Source organism: Schistocerca americana, chromosome 3 (assembly GCF_021461395.2).
Source record: "Schistocerca americana isolate TAMUIC-IGC-003095 chromosome 3, iqSchAmer2.1, whole genome shotgun sequence".
In the NCBI taxonomy this organism is placed as follows: Eukaryota; Metazoa; Arthropoda; class Insecta; order Orthoptera; family Acrididae; genus Schistocerca; species Schistocerca americana.
In genome coordinates, this window is record NC_060121.1 from 284,538,096 (window position 1) to 284,561,358 (window position 23,263).

Genomic DNA, 23,263 nt, shown 5'->3' on the forward strand with positions numbered 1-23,263 from the left:
GACAGGGCTTACAGCCAGCAGCAGTTTTTCCTACCTGTAAATATAGGTCCATTTCAGTCAGCTCCTGAGCGAAAATTGCGAAGGGAACTGCGTGCAGAGGGTATCTGGATTCGGGTTCCTCAAATAAGGTCTGTACTAACAGCGGCACATAAAGCTGCCAAGTAATAGAGAAACTGGACGGTAGCTGATTGGAGGTGAGTTGTATGGTCCAGATAGGAGGATATGAGGGAACCGACAGCCCAAAGACGCGTTTAACACGCAGTTTGTGGAAGGTTTAGTTCAAGCCGGATGAGGTTGTGTAACGTTTTGGTGGTGTTTCTCTAACCATGAGTTGTGTCTACTGCTTCAGGTTGCTATGAACATAAATTAGAACCATTAACACTTAGATGGGGTCGTCGCTCTGAAGTACGTTCTGGGGGACATACACCAGGGAGGTGGATAGGGAGTTAAAACATCCTCTTGAAGAGCGAATATAGCTTCTTTCTGACATACAGGTGATTCAACTATCCCTACCTATGGGTTTTATGCGACCCACAACACCTTCAAATACCACATACAAGATTTTCAAGTTCACTTGCTCGATATACGCGAACAGCTAGCTGTGCAGAAACAACGAACAGAACTTTTTTGTTGGAAAATTAATGTAGTTAAACTTTTCATCAGGATAAATTTTCTCTAGAGGTCGTAGTTTTCGAATTATTCAAGGAAAACATGCAAACGTGACCTAAAAGCGCGTTTGTCTTGTGTAACTCGAAAACCATAGCCTTCAGCGAAATCGAATACCAGTCCAAAATTTAGTTACATTAAATTTCCTAGAGAAAGGTCCTATTCATTTTTTCTGTGTGGCTAATACATAGTTTGCACGTAGTGAGTGAGGGAATAAGAAAATTTTGCCCATGCTCTTTGAAGGCACAGCGGGTTGCATAAAACCAATAGGTAGTGGCAGCTTAATCATCCTGTTTATTTACTCATTCTTGAATACTGAAGTTCATCCACAAACTTAAAAAGAGTGAAATATTGAAATTCTTTGATTTTAATTTTTTGTTCGGTTTCGTAAAGGAAGTCCATCAGTCTCAAACAAAGTTTTATCGATCTTACACAATATTTTAGCTATATATAAATAATGAACAGTCGGACATTAATTGTCCTAACATAAAAACATTCTGGAAAAATCCCCCAGGCTGTGGCTAAGTCATATCTCCGCAATATCCTTTCTTCCAGGAGGGCTGGTTCTGCAAGGAGGTACGCAGAAGAAGGAGACGAGGTACTGGCGGAAATAGGGCTATGAGGAAAGGTCGTGAGTTGTACTTGGGTAGCTCAGATGGTAGAGCACTTGCGTGCGTAAGGCAAAGGTCCCGACTTCGAGTCTTGGTTTAGCACACAGCTTTAATCTGCCAGGAAGTTTCATATCAGCGCACACTCCGATGCAGAGTGAAAATCTCATTCTCATTATGAGTCCTAACATAAACTGACATTGGAATTTAGAACATATTGTGCAACTTGAGTTTCATGTTCCATGTTTATCGTATCTGGCTCATTATCATCAGTATTGGGGTTCCTCACTTTTTCAGTTGGGTGGTGCTGATCGACTTTAGCAGTAGTAGCTGCATTCTCTTCATACAAAATATTCTGACCCAGTTCACTTTCGGATACGTGTGGGCCGGTGTCGTGTTGTGCCATTGACAAATCTTTTTCGTCTGTATCATAGGAAACACCAGAGTCCATTTCAGAGTCAGATTCTTCAGAAAACATCTCCATCATCTGCCTAATACGTCTGCTTCTATTAGCCCTGTCGTGGTTTTTACTGATTTTTTAGAATTTCTTAAGTTACCTCAGCTGTTACAGAGCCTGATTTTGGTCAGGATTACAAATATATTACTCAAAAACTTCTAACACGTATCATTTGTTCAAAAAAAAGTGTGAGACGCATATTTCCCACTGTTCATTTCTAGGGCCGATTTTCCTCAGAATGAAATCACTACAACTTAATACAACACTTACAGACAAGGCTTACTTGCACCAGTATTTAACATTATTCAGTGGGGTAATAAATTAGTCATTTTTGGCATTACATATACATGATGAATCCATTTTTATTTCCAATAAAAATACATTTTGCAAGCTAGTGAACAATAGTTACTTTACATCAAATTTGTGAAACCAACGTGAAATGCAGAGCGGCTCATTAAAGGGAGAACAAACATATTTTGTTCGTTTGTCAGTTTCTTTTGTACTGAAAAACCTACACCGCCTTCTAGTCTTCAGTTCCTCTGGAATATGACTCCCGATATTCACAAGCCTTACTTCCCCTGGCATGGTAGTGATACCTCTTTTACTGGAACAGAAAGCAGGCGATGGACCCTTCTTCACTCTGGAAGAAAATCCATTTATCAGCTGTCTTGCCAATCTCATTCGAAATGACAGCCGGTCTGTTTTTCGTCTTGAGCGTTAAAATATTACAGAAGAGCTGACAATGGCTAGGTCAACAAAAAAAAAAAAAAAAAAAAAAAAAAAACAGTCAGTGCCACCATTTCACTGATCACATACAAATCATGTATCTTTCTCTTAGCTGGTCAAAACGATCTACTTCACCCATAGTACTGTCATAAACATGTACTACTTTATGAGATGAAATGCTAACTGTTGATCCACCCTTTAGTTTTCTGCGGATGGATTGCGTACAGTAGAAAGGAGACAGACTGGTTTGCTGTCTTGCCGTTTAACAGCACAATCACTAGATCTGACACCAAATTTGGATTCTCCACAGCTTAGACGAAGTAATTTATTCGGCATAATTTCAGGTATTCCTTTTCAGCTATAAAGCCCCCTTTTTCCAGTTATTTCATTATCCTAAATGTTTTTAAAAAAATTGCCCATAACAACAATTCTACTGGAACTGAGAAAAGGCTTACACAATTCCAACACAGGTATTTCGCACATTTGGCAGTCTTTGAATTCCCCTCCACTGGCATCACATTTACCTGTGCAAATTCAAAATTTGAAACGAAACCTATATCTGAATCAGCTAGACACCAAATTTTGTAACCTCTTTTGATGGGTTCCATGGGAATGTTATTTTACCTTAGAATTCTACCACTGTCTCATCAACAGCCAGTGAAGTAGAAAGGAATTTTTGTTTACAGCCGATATAATTAGTCTGATTTTATACAACTTGTCATGATTTGAATAATTTTTTGCTGTCTGAAACGATTTATCATTGCAGTGAAGCTACCCTTTTATTGTCCTTAGTGAGTAAGTAACATAACATTGGATATTGGATTTACACTTAGATATGGGTCTGAGCTCCAGTAACTATCTGCTTCAGATAACTGATGACTACCCATTATTATTATCACACTCAGACAAGTTTTTTGTTCCTGAGCTGTGAGCTCTTTCCACTGTAGACTATTCTTTTATTTGGCATCCAGATTTGTTTGAAAGCAGATCTGCTGCATCACAGAATAGTCAAATAATTTTTCAAAATACACAAATTAATTGTCAGTCAAAGTGAAGTTTGTTGTTTGTTTTGTTTCTAGCATTGAAGGTAAATTTAGTCCGTCAGAATCTGTTGCTTCATCATCCCAGCGAGAATCTATAGATTCAGCAGTGTCATTATTTTGTTCATAAATAACTTCAGTTTCACTCACAACACTGATGTTTTCATTTATCAACGAATCAAGATGTAATACATCGTTGGTACCAATCTGTTCTATAAAACAGTCTGCCAACGTTTCTAATGAGGTGCTTGGAGTAGACTAATGATCACAAAATAAAACATCGTAAACATCATCGTCATCAGCTACCAATTCTGAGTCTTCTGGGTTACCTGGTGGCGAAAATAAAAAAATCAAGGATTTCGATGTCTCGCAGCTTATGTAATGAAAATTGTAGGTAATTGTGACCACTAGCTGTGCTTTCGTTAGCACAAAAATTTAGAGAAAATACTTTGTTTCTTTGAAATATGAGTACTACAATATCGCAACGTAAAGGCACTATATGGCCACACAGTGGTCACTGGGACACATGCATCCCACTAATTGTAAATACACTGAAAAATCTTTAGAAGTAAAATTAGTTTTAGAAAGCATAGTTATTGTTTGTAAATACCTAAGAAACACAAAGTAGCAAAAATACTTACTTTGGGCATTTTTAGTAGCAAGAAAACGACGAAAACCGTTTCGAGACACAAGAAATAATGGTTACGGCGAGATAACTCAGTTGGCAGTCCATTTGGACAGTGACAGCCTTCCATTCCATAAGAATTAAAGTGCCTCGACTTTTTTTTCGAGTTCAGAAGGGTTGCCAACAGATGGCAGCACTATGCAGACGTAGGCAACTCGCCTTCCAGAGTTTTAAATGATGTCCTACGTTACTGGGACATGTGTGTCCCAACACCCACGAAAGGACTAGACTCATTTGAGATATTTTTCCACCCAATACAGCCTGAGTTAGGAACCAATATATGTTAGTACTTTGTGGTCGAATGTAATTTATGAAAAGAGTCGTAAAGAGAGTAACTACCGATCTTCACAAACTAGCAAAACAGCAAGAAATAATAGTGAAGTGGATGAGCCATAATAAATTTAATCAAATGATGATGTGTAAAATACATACCTAGGTACACAAAATATTTCGAACGAGTAAAATTGTAATTTAAAAAGAAAGAGAATCACAGTAAAACAAACTGCAACTATACTTAAAAAGAGGCAATTTGTTAGCTGTAATTTTACGAACAAAGTTATTCACTTCAAACTCCTCTTAGGTAATTCACTAAAACATAAATTAAGCTGTAGCGTAGCCTGGTAACTAAAATTCATGTTAAGGAACTTAGACAATTAACTGGATTATCCACCTGTTAGGCACAATAGTATGAGTTCAAGAATATAGGTCTGTGAGATGGGTGATTATTTGCTCTTACCTGGAACATCCGCCTGCGGGCCAATGTAGGTCTGGAATGGAAGCAGGCTTTTTGGGTAAATCAGTACAAGTGATGCGACCATTTGTGCACTATACCTAAATACCAAATGAGCGTGTCATAGCTGGCTAGAACCATAAGGCGATTTTTACCCCCTCTAGTGGAACAAATACAAACCAGATCTACCTGTCAGATGGATGTCCCATTCTAAGAGCTAACTTTCTCTCTGACCAGTTGCTGGTTTCCTTCTATGTTCTCATGGTGAGTGTGATGTGGATACTTAGATTTTCTAAGATAATAGCAGCTATATTCACAGGGCTGCCCACATACGCTCCTTATTTGACAGCCTATCAGAACTCGACTGACACATTAAATCACCCAATCTTCTTCTTGTTTAGAGCAGTGGGTGAAAACACTGCAATGAACGTATACACAATTTATTGGCCTTATAAGATCTAATAATCAGCGAATGGGTCAGCTGTCTATGGTTTCACCAAAGAAGCTTGTGAACTACATTTGTCTAGGGCTCTCATCAAAACTGGAGGTGTTTTTATGTGGTTCTGACATAGTATCTCATGAGAGGGACAAATTCTTGTCTAGTGTTCTTATGTATAAATAAACGATGTCTGTAGAAGTGGTCAATTAGTACTTGTAGTTTAATGAAGTCATTGCTAATGACCCATTTGCTAGAAGTGGCACGAGTGTGTTTAATTTTTATGTCAGGCTATGAAGTTTTCTGTGAATTTTGTGATTATGTCAAGTTGGCGATTTATGTTACATTGGGAGTTGATAGGCTTACTTGCAATTGAGTAATACTGAAGTGTAAGGGGGTCTATGATAAAGCTGTGTTTTATGAATGTATGTTTAAAGAGAAGTATTCTAACCACAAAGTTTCTCATGTGGTTTAACTTGACAAGTTGAGGCCTGTTGTGGACGAGCATATGGCTAACACAGTTTTGTTACTAGATTGCTAAGGAAGTGTTCATACTAAACAAGAGTTACAGAAATGGACTGACAGTGTCAAGAAGGCAGATGAGATGATGAAATGTAGATTGTAGGAGGTACTGTGTTATCATTCTTCAGTGTTTTCTGAATACCCTGGTATTATACAGGGATTTACATACGAGTTTAAAGTTAAGGAGCGGAAGAGATTGTACGTTAGACCATATCCTATGAAAGAAATTTATAAAAAGAAAGGTGGCAGCAGAAATACAGATTTTTCAGAGAGCGGCGATAGAACTTGCTGTTGGTTCATGCAGCCTTCCTTTGCTAGTTGTGCCAAAGGAGGGAGATAGTGCCGGATTCCAGGTACAGTTAAGTGTTAAGCATGCCAGCCATGGGTAGATTCTTGGTAATAGAGGAGTTATTCAAAGAATTTCATGGTATTATGGTTTTGTCTTCAATAGGTCTATGAGAAAGTTACTGGGAGCTTCAACTGCATCCTTCACGTCATAATATTGGAGAATTCCTATGGTATCGCTATTCCCAACAATTTTGCAAGTTACGCTTTGGGTTGAATGTCAGTTAAGCTGTATTTATTGGAATTTAAACATCATCTTTCCTCTACATTTAAAAATGATATGTTAATTACATAAGAGAATTGGAAGAACCATAAGGAGGGTTTGAATAAGTTGTTAGACGGTTTAAAGGAATTCGATGTAACTGTAAACTTTGATAAATCAGAATTTGAGTGGAAAGAAGTGAAATTCCTAGGATACATTCCTAGGAGTTTGCCTGATGCAGAGAAGTTAGAAGCAATTAGGGACTTTCTTATTCCTAAAACAAGGAAGCAGATTAGTGGATTTTTGAGGCTAATTAATTTTTACTAAAGGTTCAAGAATTTGACTGTACTGTTTACGTCATGGCTGCATGCTCTGATAGACAAGAATACTATTGGGACTGGGACACCCAAGCACAGAGAGAATTTGAGAGTACAAAGTGAGTACTTTTGGACAGCCCTTTCCTTTCATGTTCAGACTTGATTAGCAATTTCTGTCTAACTTAATGCAGTTCTTAAGTAGATCTTGATGCCAAATTATCCCAGAACCCTCCAAGGCAGACGGAATGGTGAAGGGTCATATTATCACTTTTGTGAGCCTGGTGCTCAAAAAGTGTGAAGGCAAGTGTACTTGAGCCATTGTATGGGTCTTTGTGAAATTTAAGTGTTACTTATTTGGTCAGATAACCGAGGCTTATAGTGACAATGGAGCATAGGAATTCCTTATGAATGCAAAATAGACTCTGTCTAAATTAACAGTTGGGATAACATTGTTGTTGATCTGCTTTAAAGATCTCCTTTAGGAATGAACCATGAGACTGAATATCATCTCAAGGTAAATTTTTTTTAGTATATTTGCAAAATGTCAATTTTAGTAATTTCATCGTGTCTTCCCCTGAAAATGTTTCCCAGGAGTAAAACAAGCATCCAACACAGAAAGAAGTAATGGTCAAGTCGTGTAATCATGAATGTTGCAGCTCAACAATTTAATCAGAAGTGATGTCCTGTTCAAGAAGAGAGATAAAGATAATTCACAGTGCATTGTTCGTATTCGTGACAAGTTGGTCAACAAGTTCATTTGGTATACTTATTTGAGCTATGCACACTTTGGTGCCACGAAGTTTTCCCATAAGTTTAGTGAAAGTACTGTTTTTAGAATGTGGAAAAACATATACATAGAGTGTTAACTACATGGATGTCCCTGCCGCCGTTGGATAAGCAGCTGCAGCAGCAAGTCGTATACTCCTAGCTCACTCATTTGTTACATAGTTTAATTCTTAATTTCTTTGCGTGTTTTTGGTACTTGCATTGTTTAATTCATAAATTTCGAGCGTATTGTAGTATTTGAGAGTTGTAGCATCGCGTTTTAGTACCTGAATAGTGTAAATTCGCGTAGTCGTTTGTCTACTGTTTTGTTTTGAACGGCCAGTGTCGGTTGGTCGCAGTCAGTGTGCTCCCTGCCGCCGTTGGATAAACAGCTGAGCAGCAAGTCGTATAGTCCTAGCTCACCCATTTGTTACATAGTTTAATTCTTAATTTCTTTGCGTGTTTTTGGTTCTTGCATTGTTTAATTCATAAATTTCGGGCGTATTATAGTATTTGAGAGTGTAGCATCGTGTTTTAGTACCTGAATAGTGTAATTTCGCTTAGTCTCCTTCCGCCGCCGAGCAGTGTCAGCAGTGCGCAAGTAGCAGCATTACTGCATTTACTAGGCAATCTTGTATTTTAATAACCGTTTAAATTTTGTCGATTTGTTTGCGCTCTCTGTAGATTAGTTCAGACGTTCTTAGCAAAACAGTTTTTAGCATGGATAGGGACTGCAACTGCTGTGTTCGGATGCAGGCTGAGTTGGCATCCCTTCGCTCCCAGCTTCAGGCAGTGTTGGCTTCGGTCACACAGCTTGAGGCTGTTGCCAATGGGCATCACTGTGGTGGTCGGGATGGGGGTTTGTCGGGGACGGCCAGCTCGTCCCACGCATCCCCTGATCGGACTACGACTGTGGTTGCCCGGGATACTGCCCGCATTGAGGCTGATCCCTCACCTGTGGTAGAGTGGGAGGTCGTTTCAAGGTGTGGCAGGGGGCGAAAGACATTCCGGAGGGCTGAACGGAAAGCCTCTCCAGTTTGTCTGACGAACCGGTTTCAGGCTCTGTCTCAGGCTGATACTGATCTTCGGCCTGACATGGCTGCTTGTCCTGTTCCAGAGGTTGCCCCTCAGTCTGCAAGATCCGGGCAGTCGCAGAGGGTGGGCTTACTGGTAGTTGGGAGCTCCAACGTCAGGCGCGTAATGGGGCCCCTTAGGGAAATGGCAGCAAGAGAGGGGAAGAAAACCAATGTGCACTCCGTGTGCATACCGGGGGGAGTTATTCCAGATGTGGAAAGGGTCCTTCCGGATGCCATGAAGGGTACAGGGTGCACCCATCTGCAGGTGGTCGCTCATGTCGGCACCAATGATGTGTGTCGCTATGGATCGGAGGAAATCCTCTCTGGCTTCCGGCGGCTATCTGATTTGGTGAAGACTGCCAGTCTCGCTAGCGGGATGAAAGCAGAGCTCACCATCTGCAGCATCGTCGACAGGACTGACTGCGGACCTTTGGTACAGAGCCGAGTGGAGGGTCTGAATCAGAGGCTGAGATGGTTCTGCGACCGTGTGGGCTGCAGATTCCTCGACTTGCGCCATAGGGTGGTGGGGTTTCGGGTTCCGCTGGATAGGTCAGGAGTCCACTACACGCAACAAGCGGCTACACGGGTAGCAGGGGTTGTGTGGCGTGGGCTGGGCGGTTTTTTAGGTTAGATGGCCTTGGGCAAGTACAGAAAGGGCAACAGCCTCAACGGGTGCGGGGCAAAGTCAGGACATGCGGGGACCAAGCAGCAATCGGTATTGTAATTGTCAACTGTCGAAGCTGCGTTGGTAAAGTACCGGAACTTCAAGCGCTGATAGAAAGCACCGAAGCTGAAATCGTTATAGGTACAGAAAGCTGGCTTAAGCCAGAGATAAATTCTGCCGAAATTTTTACAAAGGTACAGACGGTGTTTAGAAAGGATAGATTGCATGGAACCGGTGGTGGAGTGTTCATCGCTGTTAGTAGTAGTTTATCCTGTAGTGAAGTAGAAGTGGATAGTTCCTGTGAATTATTATGGGTGGAGGTTACACTAAACAACCGAACTAGGTTAATAATTGGCTCCTTTTACCGACCTCCCGACTCAGCAGCATTAGTGGCAGAACAACTGAGAGAAAATTTGGAATACATTTCACATAAATTTTCTCAGCATGTTATAGTCTTAGGTGGAGATTTCAATTTACCAGATATAGACTGGGACACTCAGATGTTTAGGACGGGTGGTAGGGACAGAGCATCGAGTGACATTATACTGAGTGCACTATCCGAAAATTACCTCGAGCAATTAAACAGAGAACCGACTCGTGGAGATAACATATTGGACCTACTGATAACAAACAGACCCGAACTTTTCGAATCTGTATGTACAGAACAGGGAATCAGTGATCATAAGGCCGTTGCAGCATCCCTGAATATGGAAGTTAATAGGAATATAAAAAAAGGGAGGAAGGTTTATCTGTTTAGCAAGAGTAATAGAAGGCAGATTTCAGACTACCTAACAGATCAAAACGAAAATTTCTGTTCCGACACTGACAATGTTGAGTGTTTATGGAAAAAGTTCAAGGCAATCGTAAAATGCGTTTTAGACAGGTACGTGCCGAGTAAAACTGTGAGGGACGGGAAAAACCCACCGTGGTACAACAACAATGTTAGGAAACTACTGCGAAAGCAAAGAGAGCTCCACTCCAAGTTTAAACGCAGCCAAAACCTCTCAGACAAACAGAAGCTAAACGATGTCAAAGTTAGCGTAAGGAGGGCTATGCGTGAAGCGTTCATTGAATTCGAAAGTAAAATTCTATGTACCGACTTGACAGAAAATCCTAGGAAGTTCTGGTCTTACGTTAAATCAGTAAGTGGCTCGAAACAGCATATCCAGACACTACGGGATGATGATGGCATTGAAACAGAGGATGACACGCGTAAAGCTGAAATACTAAACACCTTTTTCCAAAGCTGTTTCACAGAGGAAGACCGCACTGCAGTTCCTTCTCTAAATCCTCGCACAAACGAAAAAATGGCTGACATCGAAATAAGTGTCCAAGGAATAGAAAAGCAACTGGAATCACTCAATAGAGGAAAGTCCACTGGACCTGACGGGATACCAATTCGATTCTACACAGAGTACGCGAAAGAACTTGCCCCCCTTCTAACAGCCGTGTACCGCAAGTCTCTAGAGGAACGGAGGGTTCCAAATGATTGGAAAAGAGCACAGATAGTCCCAGTCTTCAAGAAGGGTCGTCGAGCAGATGCGCAAAACTATAGACCTATATCTCTTACGTCGATCTCTTGTAGAATTTTAGAACATGTTTTTTGCTCGCGTATCATGTCATTTCTGGAAACCCAGAATCTACTATGTAGGAATCAACATGGATTCCGGAAACAGCGATCGTGTGAGACCCAACTCGCCTTATTTGTTCATGAGACCCAGAAAATATTAGATACAGGCTCCCAGGTAGATGCTATCTTTCTTGACTTCCGGAAGGCGTTCGATACAGTTCCGCACTGTCGCCTGATAAACAAAGTAAGAGCCTACGGAATATCAGACCAGCTGTGTGGCTGGATTGAAGAGTTTTTAGCAAACAGAACACAGCATGTTGTTATCAATGGAGAGACGTCTACAGACGTTAAAGTAACCACTGGCGTGCCACAGGGGAGTGTTATGGGACCATTGCTTTTCACAATATATATAAATGACTTAGTAGATAGTGTCGGAAGTTCCATGCGGCTTTTCGCGGATGATGCTGTAGTATACAGAGAAGTTGCTGCATTAGAAAATTGTAGCGAAATACAGGAAGACCTGCAGCGGATAGGCACTTGGTGCAGGGAGTGGCAACTGACCCTTAACATAGACAAATGTAATGTATTGCGAATACATAGAAAGAAGGATCCTTTATTGTATGATTATATGATAGCGGAACAAACACTGGTAGCAGTTACTTCTGTAAAATATCTGGGAGTATGCGTACGGAACGATTTGAAGTGGAATGATCATATAAAACTAATTGTTGGTAAGGCGGGTACCAGGTTGAGATTCATTGGGAGAGTGCTTAGAAAATGTAGTCCATCAACAAAGGAGGTGGCTTACAAAACACTCGTTCGACCTATACTTGAGTATTGCTCATCAGTGTGGGATCCGTACCAGGTCGGGTTGACGGAGGAGATAGAGAAGATCCAAAGAAGAGCGGCGCGTTTCGTCACTGGGTTATTTGGTAACCGTGATAGCGTTACGGAGATGTTTAATAAACTCAAGTGGCAGACTCTGCAAGAGAGGCGCTCTGCATCGCGGTGTAGCTTGCTCGCCAGGTTTCGAGAGGGTGCGTTTCTGGATGAGGTATCGAATATATTGCTTCCCCCTACTTATACTTCCCGAGGAGATCACGAATGTAAAATTAGAGAGATTAGAGCGCGCACGGAGGCTTTCAGACAGTCGTTCTTCCCGCGAACCATACGCGACTGGAACAGGAAAGGGAGGTAATGACAGTGGCACGTAAAGTGCCCTCCGCCACACACCGTTGGGTGGCTTGCGGAGTATCAATGTAGATGTAGATGTAGATGTAAAACCACTGATGGCATCTCATCATGAGCCATTATTTCCTATTATCTACGGAAATTAAAGGAGCTTGGAGCTGTAGAGTTGTTTGATAGTTTTCCAAGAAGAAAACAGGTGTATTCCTAACTGTTTGTGCTTTCAAGTTGACTTCTAGCATGGTATCACTTATGCCACTGAGGAGAGATGCTGGGCAGTCTGCTATATGTGAGCATTCTTCAATAATTTCCTAAGCTATGGTGGACGCTTGGAGAAGGTATTATTGGGCAATGGTTCATAATTTAGGTCTGTAGTTTGGAAAAATACACTTTGTCACAACAAAATGAAAACAACTTTTACTTATTTATATTATTTGGTGTCAGATCCTTCTGAACATGTGGCGAAAGAACTATGAAAATTGTGCAGGCTTTACTGACAAGGTTGTAAGACGTCATGGAATTCCTACATTCAGCAAGTTATCAATGAGTTAACACATGATTAGACCTTGCTGCCTCCATTTCAGGTCCTGAAGAACCAGTTTCCTCAGGATAAAATTCGGGAGATAGTACCATTACTGACAACCATCAAGCTGAAGCACAGTTATGTTGTGCAACTAGCTTTAAAGAATATCAGGAAGTTTGCTGAGCTGTAAAATGGAATGACAAGTGCAGGAGAGTAGTGAAAATCCATAATAGCTGGACAATGTTGTTGATAAGGTCACATGAATTATCCAGTGAACAACATTCATTAATACCTAAATTTTTCCTTGTATATTTAGGACCATGCAGAGTGAGATGTATTATGCATCAAAATGTGACAGAGTTGGAGACTCTTAGTAGCAGGAAAAGCAGGGTAAACCGTCATGTGTACAGTATTGAGATATTTAAAGATTAGAAGATAGAGATGAGTGTCTCGAATTCAATGGGGTAATGTTGACTGATGAGGTGTTTCTTTATGACTGTGTGTCCAATGTTTATATCGTATATTTCAGATGGATGCAAGTCTATGCATAATGAGATGTGCTGATATGATACTTCCTGGCAGATTAAAACTGCACTTGCCCGTGAAAGACAAAGGTCCCGAGTTCGAGTCTCGGTCCAGCACACAGTTTTAATCGGCCAGGAAGTTTCAAGTCTATGCATAATTACGGAACAGAACCTTAGTTCAGCAATGTAGCAAAGGAGTGAAGGCAATGTATTGCATATGTCCCACATTTTTTGTTTTAAATCTTACAGGTATTTTCATAGCTAATAAAGATTCAGATGCAGATTTTCAAAACTGTATGTATCAGATTAGGAATCCGTATGGGACTAGAAGAAACTATTTTATGTTATTCAGCCCAATTTAAAAAGGTGGTTATTAAAAATTCTTTTTTATTTAAATAACTTTCTGATTTTTAATCATCTATTTGTGAAATTTTTCAGTCGTTTGCAGACATTTTTATAAGTTTTCAATTGAGACATGTGATAAATTTCAGGTTTATTTTACCTTCTTTTTATCTGTCTCGACCGATATATTGCATCCTTCTACGTATATCTCACGAAAAGGTTGTGAAGATAAAATTACAGTTTTTGAGATCACTTGGAGGCTTACCAGCAAATATTCTTCCGATGAACCATTCCAGACTGGAATATGAAAAGAGGGAAATGACAGTAGTACACATAGCACCCTCCTCCCCACACCATACAGGAACGCGAGTTAATAACGCATTCTCACTTAGTTCTTAGGTATTTTGAAATTTCAAGTCTCTAGCTCATTTGGAAGATAGTTTAAAATCGACTGCTATATTTGTACCTCCTCTCTCCGCTCAGTCATGCCCCTCCACTCACATACCACCTGGAACACATTCCAGTACTGATTGAAAAACAAGGCAGTGCAGTCGAAACGTGTCGTGTTACCAAACCTTTTCACCCCTACCCTCATCACTACCAGTCAGACCCATGTAAAAGTGAGTTAATATTACATTGTCATCCAGCCCTGAGATTTGTTTGAAATATCAAGTCCATAGCTCATTTGCGAGTTAGTTTGAAATCAGCTGCAAAATTTCTTCCGAACAGGCAGACAGGCAAGTAAACGACCAAATAAAAAACACCGCAAAGGAGAGGGAAGATTAAGATCAAGTGCCCTGTCCACAACATGGTTATTAGATATTGGAAAAACTGACATTAGAAAAGGACGAGGAAGGAAATAGGCAAGTTCTGCTGAAAGTACCATCATAACATTCGTGTTAATCGATTTATGGAAGCCTCAGAAAAACTAGTTCTGCATGCAAGTACTGTGTTAATATCTCCGCCAATACACTAGGTAAGAAGAAGACTGATTGATCTGACAAGTAAAATCAGTCATGTAGTTAGCAATGAATCACTGAAAAGAACACAACCAATGTCTGAAACCCCGAACTTACGAGTCAGTGCCAGAAATGAAACTGCAGAGGTAGGTGCGTAGAATGAAACAGGACTGCGGCATGATGGCTGATTACGTTACTGTTAAAATTACATTAGGTGACAGAGGATGCGCACTGTAGTTCAGACAAGGAGGCCATAATGATATGGGTAGAAAATGATATGAGACAAGGCGAAAACAGTCCCACAAAAAAAGTGGAGAAAAGCTGGCTCCATGCCAGTGAAAATTTGAAGGAGTCAAGTGGACATGAACTGCAGAGGCAATGGCCTTCGTGTGAGTTCTGTGGTTGGCCAAGGTGCTTGGGATGAACGAGATCCCGACCCTGTCAGGCACATTAACTGTTCTACCTGCTCTATGCGCCACAAATATACTAAGAAGCAGAAGTTCCTCGAAGCTATTCTTGGATGATGCTGTTGAACACACAGAATTCTCCATGCTAGAAAATTGTAGAGAAATGAAGAAAGACCTGTAGGGTGCAGAGACCTGCAATTGAACATTAACGTAGCCAGATGTCACGTATTGTGCATAAATAGGCGGGAAACCCATTACTGTATGATTAAGAGCTACAGAACGATCACCAGAAGCAGTTATATCCACAAAATATGCAGGAGAATGCGTACAGGGTGATTTTAAGTGGAACGACAACATGAAACTTACCGCAGGTAAGGCAGATGCCTGACTGACATTCAGTGGCAGAATCTTCAGGAAATGTAACCCACCCATAGCAGTCGTAGCTTACAAAATCGGCATTCTACCAATACTTGAATACTGCCCGTCAGTGTGGGATCTGCAAAAAGGAGAGATCAAAAGAAGAGGAAATTGGTTCGTTGCAGGATCGTTCAGCAAGCGCGAAAGCGTCAGGGAACTTCTTAGCCAAATCCAGTGATATTTTGCAACACAGACGCTCTGCATCAATGTGTCGTCTGCTGTTAAAGTTCTGAGAACATAAGTTCCTAAAAGAGTCGGCCAATACATTACTTCTTCCCACGTAAGTCTATATCACGAGAAAAGACCACGAAAAAAAAAAGAAAAATTCGAGCTCACGCTGAGGCTTATTAGCAATCGTTCTTCCAGCGAAACGTTCGCGAATGGAACAGAAAAGGGGAGAAAGTGACAGTGGTATTGATTCTAAGGTAACCTAAATGGCAGGTAAGTCGTCAATGCCACAATGTTCAACCTATTCCAGTCGGAACATCGTGATTTGTGGATTGAAACGAGGATGATGGTATTTGACGTCAGTAATGAGGATGCGTCTCCATCAGGGAAATGTCTCCAGTCGTCTCATAGGATAGACGTCAGATACTCTCTATTACCTTGGTGCAGCTCGTTATCAGATAGTGATACAAATCACCGGTTTCAACATGGGCAATGTCTTGAACAACAAGTTAGTTTCTTTCATAAAAACAAGTAAGTGGAAAAACTAGTTCTCCACATTCGTCACCGACATCTTTGCATAAGAAAATGCTGTAACTGTGGCAGTATACATGTGAAGTGTTAGTTTCTTCCGTCGTATCCTCAAGAAAATTTTGTTTTGTAATTGTGTGTCGCCACATTGTACTGAGCGGAAAACAGTCATTCAATGTGAAGCATAGAGAGAATAATAGTTGCTTTTTCTTGCATTGCAGTCTGCAAGATTTCCCTTCCGTTGGTTTGCTGCGACTCTGTCTTTTAGTATTCACCACTACCGAGACGCACTGAGTTTCCTTTGCTACGAAGTAAGTGATGGAAATTTCTTTAGGGTGAGTTTAACATCAGCCACGACACAGTAGGGATTTGCATTTCAAAATTATTATCAGGTTCGGTTCAGTAAAGTTTAATTAAGATTTGATTTACTTTATCAGACAATGTTGTACTTACAGTGCACTGTTACATATGCATATGTGTGGCAGTATACATGTGAAGTGTTACGACAGAAAAAGGAACCTGTGACCACTGGAGGCAGTGCCACAAGTTCCTCCAAAGCCGTAACACAACACACACACATATGTAATACTAACTGATGTAAATCCTCCCGATGATGGAGGTTTAAACCTTCGATACGCGTCGTGGAAAAAATAAAACAGTGACTGGTAACAGTAAACTTGTTGTTTCATTTAATGTCAGTAACAGTCACGGTAAAGCCTAACCTAAAAATGTTCGCATTTAAAGGAAGAAACTAAACTTACTGAATCACTAAAAAGAGACTAGCATCCAAAAACTGTATTGTGAAACTCTTGATTCCTGAACAATTACAACCATCTTCACAAATTCACTTATTATAAAAAATATTATTCTTCAATATAATACGTCACTGAAATGGTAAAGAAATGGTGAATTTGTAACTGTGGCTCCAAGCCATGAGAGCAAATAGCTTTGCTTAATCACGTTTCTACAATCATACTAACTGACTTGAATCGCTAAAGAAAAGTCATGGTAAAAATTTGTCATTCTCAGACTCATAAAACAAATCATGTACGAGCAAGAAATGCAGCGAAAACATTACCTGAATATCTTCACACTTTTCAAGTCACTGTTTACACATTCATGTTTCCAAAAACCAATATCGTCTGCTTTTTCACCTCTGTGTTCTGCTATTTATTTCCAGACTACTCAGCAGTGTGACCAACAAGCGACTCTCACTTCCCTCTGAATGCTCCACTGGCTGCGACAGTGCTACTGACAACCAAAGATCACATTGCTTGTGCTCAGAATGTCTGTGGTTTAGCATATCGACTATTGAAGACTTCTACTTGAAAAATACCCAATGTACAAATATGAGGTATGAGAAAGCGAATAAAAAGAGAGTTCACATCAGTTTTATTGATTACCAAAAACAAGATAGAAACCTTAGGCACTACATTTCAGAAACTTCTGCTTTTTTCTTGTCTGCACCTCTTATCCACCACATTTCACATCTATATAAGGTTACACTCCAAATAAATACTTTCTTAACAGATTTTCTAACATTTTAATTTACATTCAGTTTCAATATTTTCTTTCAATTCAAGAAAAACTTCTATTTCTATGAAATATGCGACTTTTAAATCCGTCATTAAGAATAGTGATAAGAGAGATGTCAATAGCTACAACCTATTTCACTGCTGACATCATTTTCCTGAATTTTGGAGAAGGTGACGTATTCTAGAGTAGCACCTCACCTTTAGCAACGGTAGTATCCTTAGCAAATCACAGACTGGGTTTTCAGAACGGCTACTCTACCGAGAATTCCATTTAGACTTTCACTTCCCAGATGTTACAAGGATTAAATAATAAAGTAGCGCCGGTGTACATTTTCGGCGACCTCTCTAAGGCATTTGACTGTGTGAAACACAGTATTATTCTAGATAAATTGACGTTTTATGGGACTGATGGCAATCAATGGATAAAGTCATATGTTACCAAAAGAATGCAGTAAGTAGTACTTAGCGATTCGAGCAATATAGTCCAGGGCCATAACTCTGCCTGTGGAGAAATCACGTACAGAGTTCCCCAAGGTTCAGTCTTAGCTCCACTACTGTTCCACTACATGTAAGCTATATACCGTCTAGTATACAACAAGCAGAACTAGTTCTTTTTGCAGATGACACTAGTGTTTTAATGAGTCCATGCATACGTACAGAAACAGAAGAAATGGTTAACAAAGTACTTAAAAATATCCTTCACTGGTTTAATGCGAATGGCTCACCCTCAGTTTTAAAAAGACACAACGTAGTCAGTTCTGCACATCTAGCGGTACTACACCAAAGATAAGTGTAACACATGATGAGGAAATGATAAGTAGGGTGGAAATTTAAAAATTCTTAGGAGTTCATATTGATGAGAATTGTAATTGCAAAAACGAATTTTGGAACTCCTAAAACAACTTAGTTCAGCCACATTTGTGCTTAGAATCATTGTAAATCTTGGGGAAAAACAAATCACTAAGTTAGCTTATTTTACATATTTTCATTTAGTAATGTCATATGGAATAATATTTTAGGACAACTCATCTTCATTGGGCAAAAACATGCTGTAAGAATAATATGTGGTGCACACCCATGATCATCTTGTACGTATCTGTTTAAAGAGTTTGGTATTCTGACTGCTGCTTCATAGTATATTTATACCCTTATGAAGTTTGCTGTAAATAATCCACTGTAGTTCAAAAGAAACAATAAGTCACATAATTACAATATCAGTAGAAAAAAATGGGATTCATTATTCTTTAGTCCACATTAAGGTTGTCTTTAGTACGAAAAGGGGTGCACAATGCTTCGACAGAAATCCTTGATGACTTACACAGTGATCTGAAATTTGACAACAATCTGAGAAATTTTCTCCTCGCCAACTCCTTCTATTCCGTGGAAGAATATCTGTTACTGTAATGTGTAACAGGTGGTGGAGTAATAATTACTAACTCTCACCTGTATAATTTTTTTCTTTTTGAAAAGAAAGAAAAAGGATAAAAAACAAAAACTCAGAAATGATCAAAAATGTAACATATTAATTTTCGGTGTGAATGTAACATGAGTCATTCCACATCATTACGATCTATCATGCAAGATGATTTGTCGAACATGTACCAGTCTGCAGCTTATTTCCTTTTTACTTCTGCTCAAATAGCTGAACTCGTCTACTACTTCCAGTGACTGTTTTCCAAAGTCAGTTCTCTCAGAATCGCCTGATTTAATCCGCTTAACCCCATCACGATTGATGCTGTTCTTCTCATAACCTCTTTTCAAGACAAGACCCTTTTCGAAAAGGAAGACATACGCACTTCAGCCCTTAAGTTATTCTTTCTACTGATGAGTATATATATTACAAATACCAGCAATGTTGCCATTAGTGTTAGTCTAGTGGAAGCCCCATTGTGTGACTGTGGTCAAGAAGAGGCACGAACAGATGTGACATTACAAGCAACCTCCTACTCCTTCTGGCCTCCATCGATTGCTGTTTGCCGACATGTGTCATCGCACTGCTCCGCTTGAAAGATTTGAGAAAATATCGCCTTCTATACGGCTGTTTGTTGGAAGAACAAGTCAGCTTCTTATGGGTATACCGTAATTTTATGTTTACGATAAAAAACAATGAATTAATCCAGTGTGTATGTTGTTCTTCAATGTGTTAAACCTTATATGCACGATGGCGGAGGTTTGACTCCGGCTCAGAAGGAGGAAAAAAGCTTGCTTATTAAGCAAAATCGGTGACAATTATGAATGTTATTGAGTATATCTCTGTACGACATTATCACTTTCAGAACTTCGATATTCGTCGTCACATTACCAGAAAGATGTGTTACTCTGAAACAATCGATAGCTGTGATGAAATCGATCTCTATCTCTGTAATTAAGCACGAAACATGTGTGAGAGGCTTCTCGTCTATTCTCTGCCATTATCTTGCAAAACCTGCACTTAATTTAATTAAATTTATGAAAGGAAATAATCTGAAACACAAATATGAGGTTACATTTAATATTATACTCATTATTTGATCTCAAGAGTACAAAGATTATACACAGGACAAAGCGACTAAATCTCCATGAGACACGTGGTGCTCTCCATCTCAGTCACACGAACACCAGCTGTGTAACGTGCATCTGAAAAGGCATACACGATACAAAACCTATTCGGCGAATGAAATGCCATATTACGGAACCTAATCATGAATCACATATAGCTCATAAACAGAATGGAATCTACCTCTCATGATCATAGCCGTGAGTGCCATTCTGCTACGCATTCAATGCCAGTGCCTAAGAAATCTCGAACAACCAGTATGGCTCGTCAAACATTTAGTTGTAGAAAACTGTTACCTTTTGTTCCAAAATACGTGCATGGGAGGAAATTAATAATTTTGCATAGTGCTTCAGTGATACAAACACATTGTTGCTTGTGTATATATGTAGCTCTCTCTCTCTCTCTCTCTCTCTCTCTCTCTGTCTCTCTCTCTGTCTCTCAGCCGACCGGTTTGGCCGAGCCGTTCTAGGCACTTCAGTCTGGAACAGCGCTGCTGCTACGGTCGCAGGTTAGAATCCTGCCTCGGGCATGGATGTGTGTGATGCCCTTAGGTTAGTTTTGTTTAAGTAGCTCTATGTTCTAGGGGACTGATGACCTCAGATGTTAAGTCCCATGGTGCTCAGAGCCATTTGAACCGTTTTGATACCTCTCTCTGTCTCTCTGTCTCTGTCTCTCTCACTCTCTTTCTTCTTCGCGGCATAGGCTACTTAATTACAGCCAATTTTAACAGCACAGTATATAATTCTGTAAGAAAAAAAGAATATCTTTACTCACTCTAGCAAAGCCTCAAACAGAACAGAACGAATAAGAACGCTTTGTCGTCGTTCAAAACGTCCAAACTATGCTAGCGGCCAACTCCGTTGCTTCTGATTGGCTGAGACACTTTTCTATCGCAGCTCGTTGTCAGAGAAGACTACCGTAGCAAACGCCACAGCGGACATATGGATGTCATCTGGTAGGCAGAAAAAATTGTGGATTGGCAGGAGACCAACCCACTAAATTGAGAGGAAGCCGAAAGGCACGCGTTTAAGCTCACGCAGGCTGGAGTGAGGTCTGGAACAGGACAAGGAAATTAGAACTTAGAAAAAAGGAGGTAACTGGTAGAATACTTAACTTTAATCCATTAATGTTGAACGTAGCTCTTGTCTGTACATTCTTTACAATATCAATAGCAACTGATAATGGCGCCTTGCTAGGTCGTAGCAAATGACGTAGCTGAAGGCTATGCTAACTATCGTCTCGGCAAATGAGAACGTATTTTGTCAGTGAACCATCGCTAGCAAAGTCGGTTGTACAATTGGGGCGAGTGCTAGGAAGTCTCTCTAGCCCTGCCGTGTGGCGGCGCTCGGTCTACAATCACTGATAGTGGCGACACGCGGGTACGACGCATACTAACGGACCGCGGCCGATTTAAAGGCTACCACCTAGCATGTGTGGTGTCTGGCGGTGACACCACAAGTTGCTCATTAGCAGGTGGCATGAATGAGCCGAATATATGGAAGTCGTTAAATATAACAGTCAACTTCAAGTTTCACTGTATACTTGAAACAAATATATTGCGAGATGTTTCTGATACACGTAACCCTGTTGACAGTCGTCAAAATAACGCCTTCATTCTGAGAAAAAAGCACATTTCTCCTCCCCCGCTCTCCAGTTAGATCGTTAACTCCCCCATTACTCCATCAACCCACTTACGTATTTAAATAATTGCATCAACTTAAATTAAGCAACCAAATACATATATCGAATGAAATTATATGGTTCCAGAGACCTTTTTAAGTTTTGGTAATTTGTGCTAAATTTCTGTGGGACCAAACTGTTGAGGTCATAGGTCCCTAGGATTACACACTACTTATTCTAACCTAAACTAACTTACGCTAAGGACAACACACACACACCGTGCCAATGCGTCTAAGACCACGCGCAGTCCTTTTCGAGTCTCTAACATCTATGAGGTATACATGCAGACTGAAGTGATGAATGGCAGTTAGTACCAAGGCGTAGATTCGAACCTGGGTCTTCTGTCCAGTAGGCAGATGTGCTAAGCACTGGTACAGTGGCTTCTGACAACTGGACGACTATCTTAGCACGCCTCCGTACTCAGTCCAAATTCCTATTCATGTCTCAAGCCACTTGGTATTCCCCCTAAGCTCGAACAGCATTTCAGAGGCTCTCCAGCTGCATTCGAATGGCATATCACACTGGAATGAAACTGTGAAACCTGCCTGAAACCCTGGCATATTTGCTTTAACAAAATGAATCTATATGGTTCCAGAGACCTTTTTAAGTTTCATATATGCTATGCAGAGTAGGAGACCAGGGTTAGAATCCTAGCATTGGTAAAAAATTTTATTCATCGCTTGAGTTTACATCCATACAGCACATAAATATGCCAATCATGGTCAAAATAATGTTTTCTAGCTGAAATGACAACCAAAACTGACGGATTCGTTGCAACGCTAGACTTACAAACACACAGAAATATGCTGAACCAGGAGAACGTAAATAAACGCCGTAGGTTCTATGTTTTGTCGTATTTTAGGTGAAGAAAAGTGAAGTTTTGAAAGCGAACGTCAGACCAAAAACATTAGTGCTAAACATCAGAATACCTGAAAAATTTTCAGATTCACAAGATAAAAATTCTGTAACTATTTTTAATGTTATAAAGCAAACCACAATAATGAAGAACAATTGCGATGTTTTAAATGAATCAAACGAAGAGCATGTGGTAGAAGAAGTTAATACCTTTCCAATGTTTTGAGCTTGACAGATAAACATTTTAGCAACTTAAGACGAAGTGTTTCGTCTACTGCTTTTGAAGTGCTATTCAGACAACGGAAAATGTTGGGCACACGGTAGAGAAATTAATGGGCGTAGCGAAATATCGTTCATTGGATAATTATGTATTTTATTTACAGCTTGATTACGCAAACCAACGAAAAATTCTTTGAAATTACTTCTTGTTAGGTAGTAGCTGATGCTATGATTTTTAAGGTCTCTGTGTCAATAGATGACCTTATTTTTGTAGGTCATACGTAGTTTAGTCATAGTGTGACTTGGACACAAACGAGAAAATGATCGCATTACATGTAATTAGTATGATAAGTAATTTAATTTTTCAATACAGGCAAAGCTTTTGTTGAACTACAAACGAGAAAATGCACCTTCATTACATAAGAATTATGAGTCCATTGATTTATATTTCCTTTGTTTCTTCCCCATGAAGTATCTAATATAGCATTTCCTCAGTTGGTTTGCTTATTGTATGTATCGGTGAAGTGACCAAAAGTAATCTCCCATCGTACTGATATTACGGGGGCCCTGATA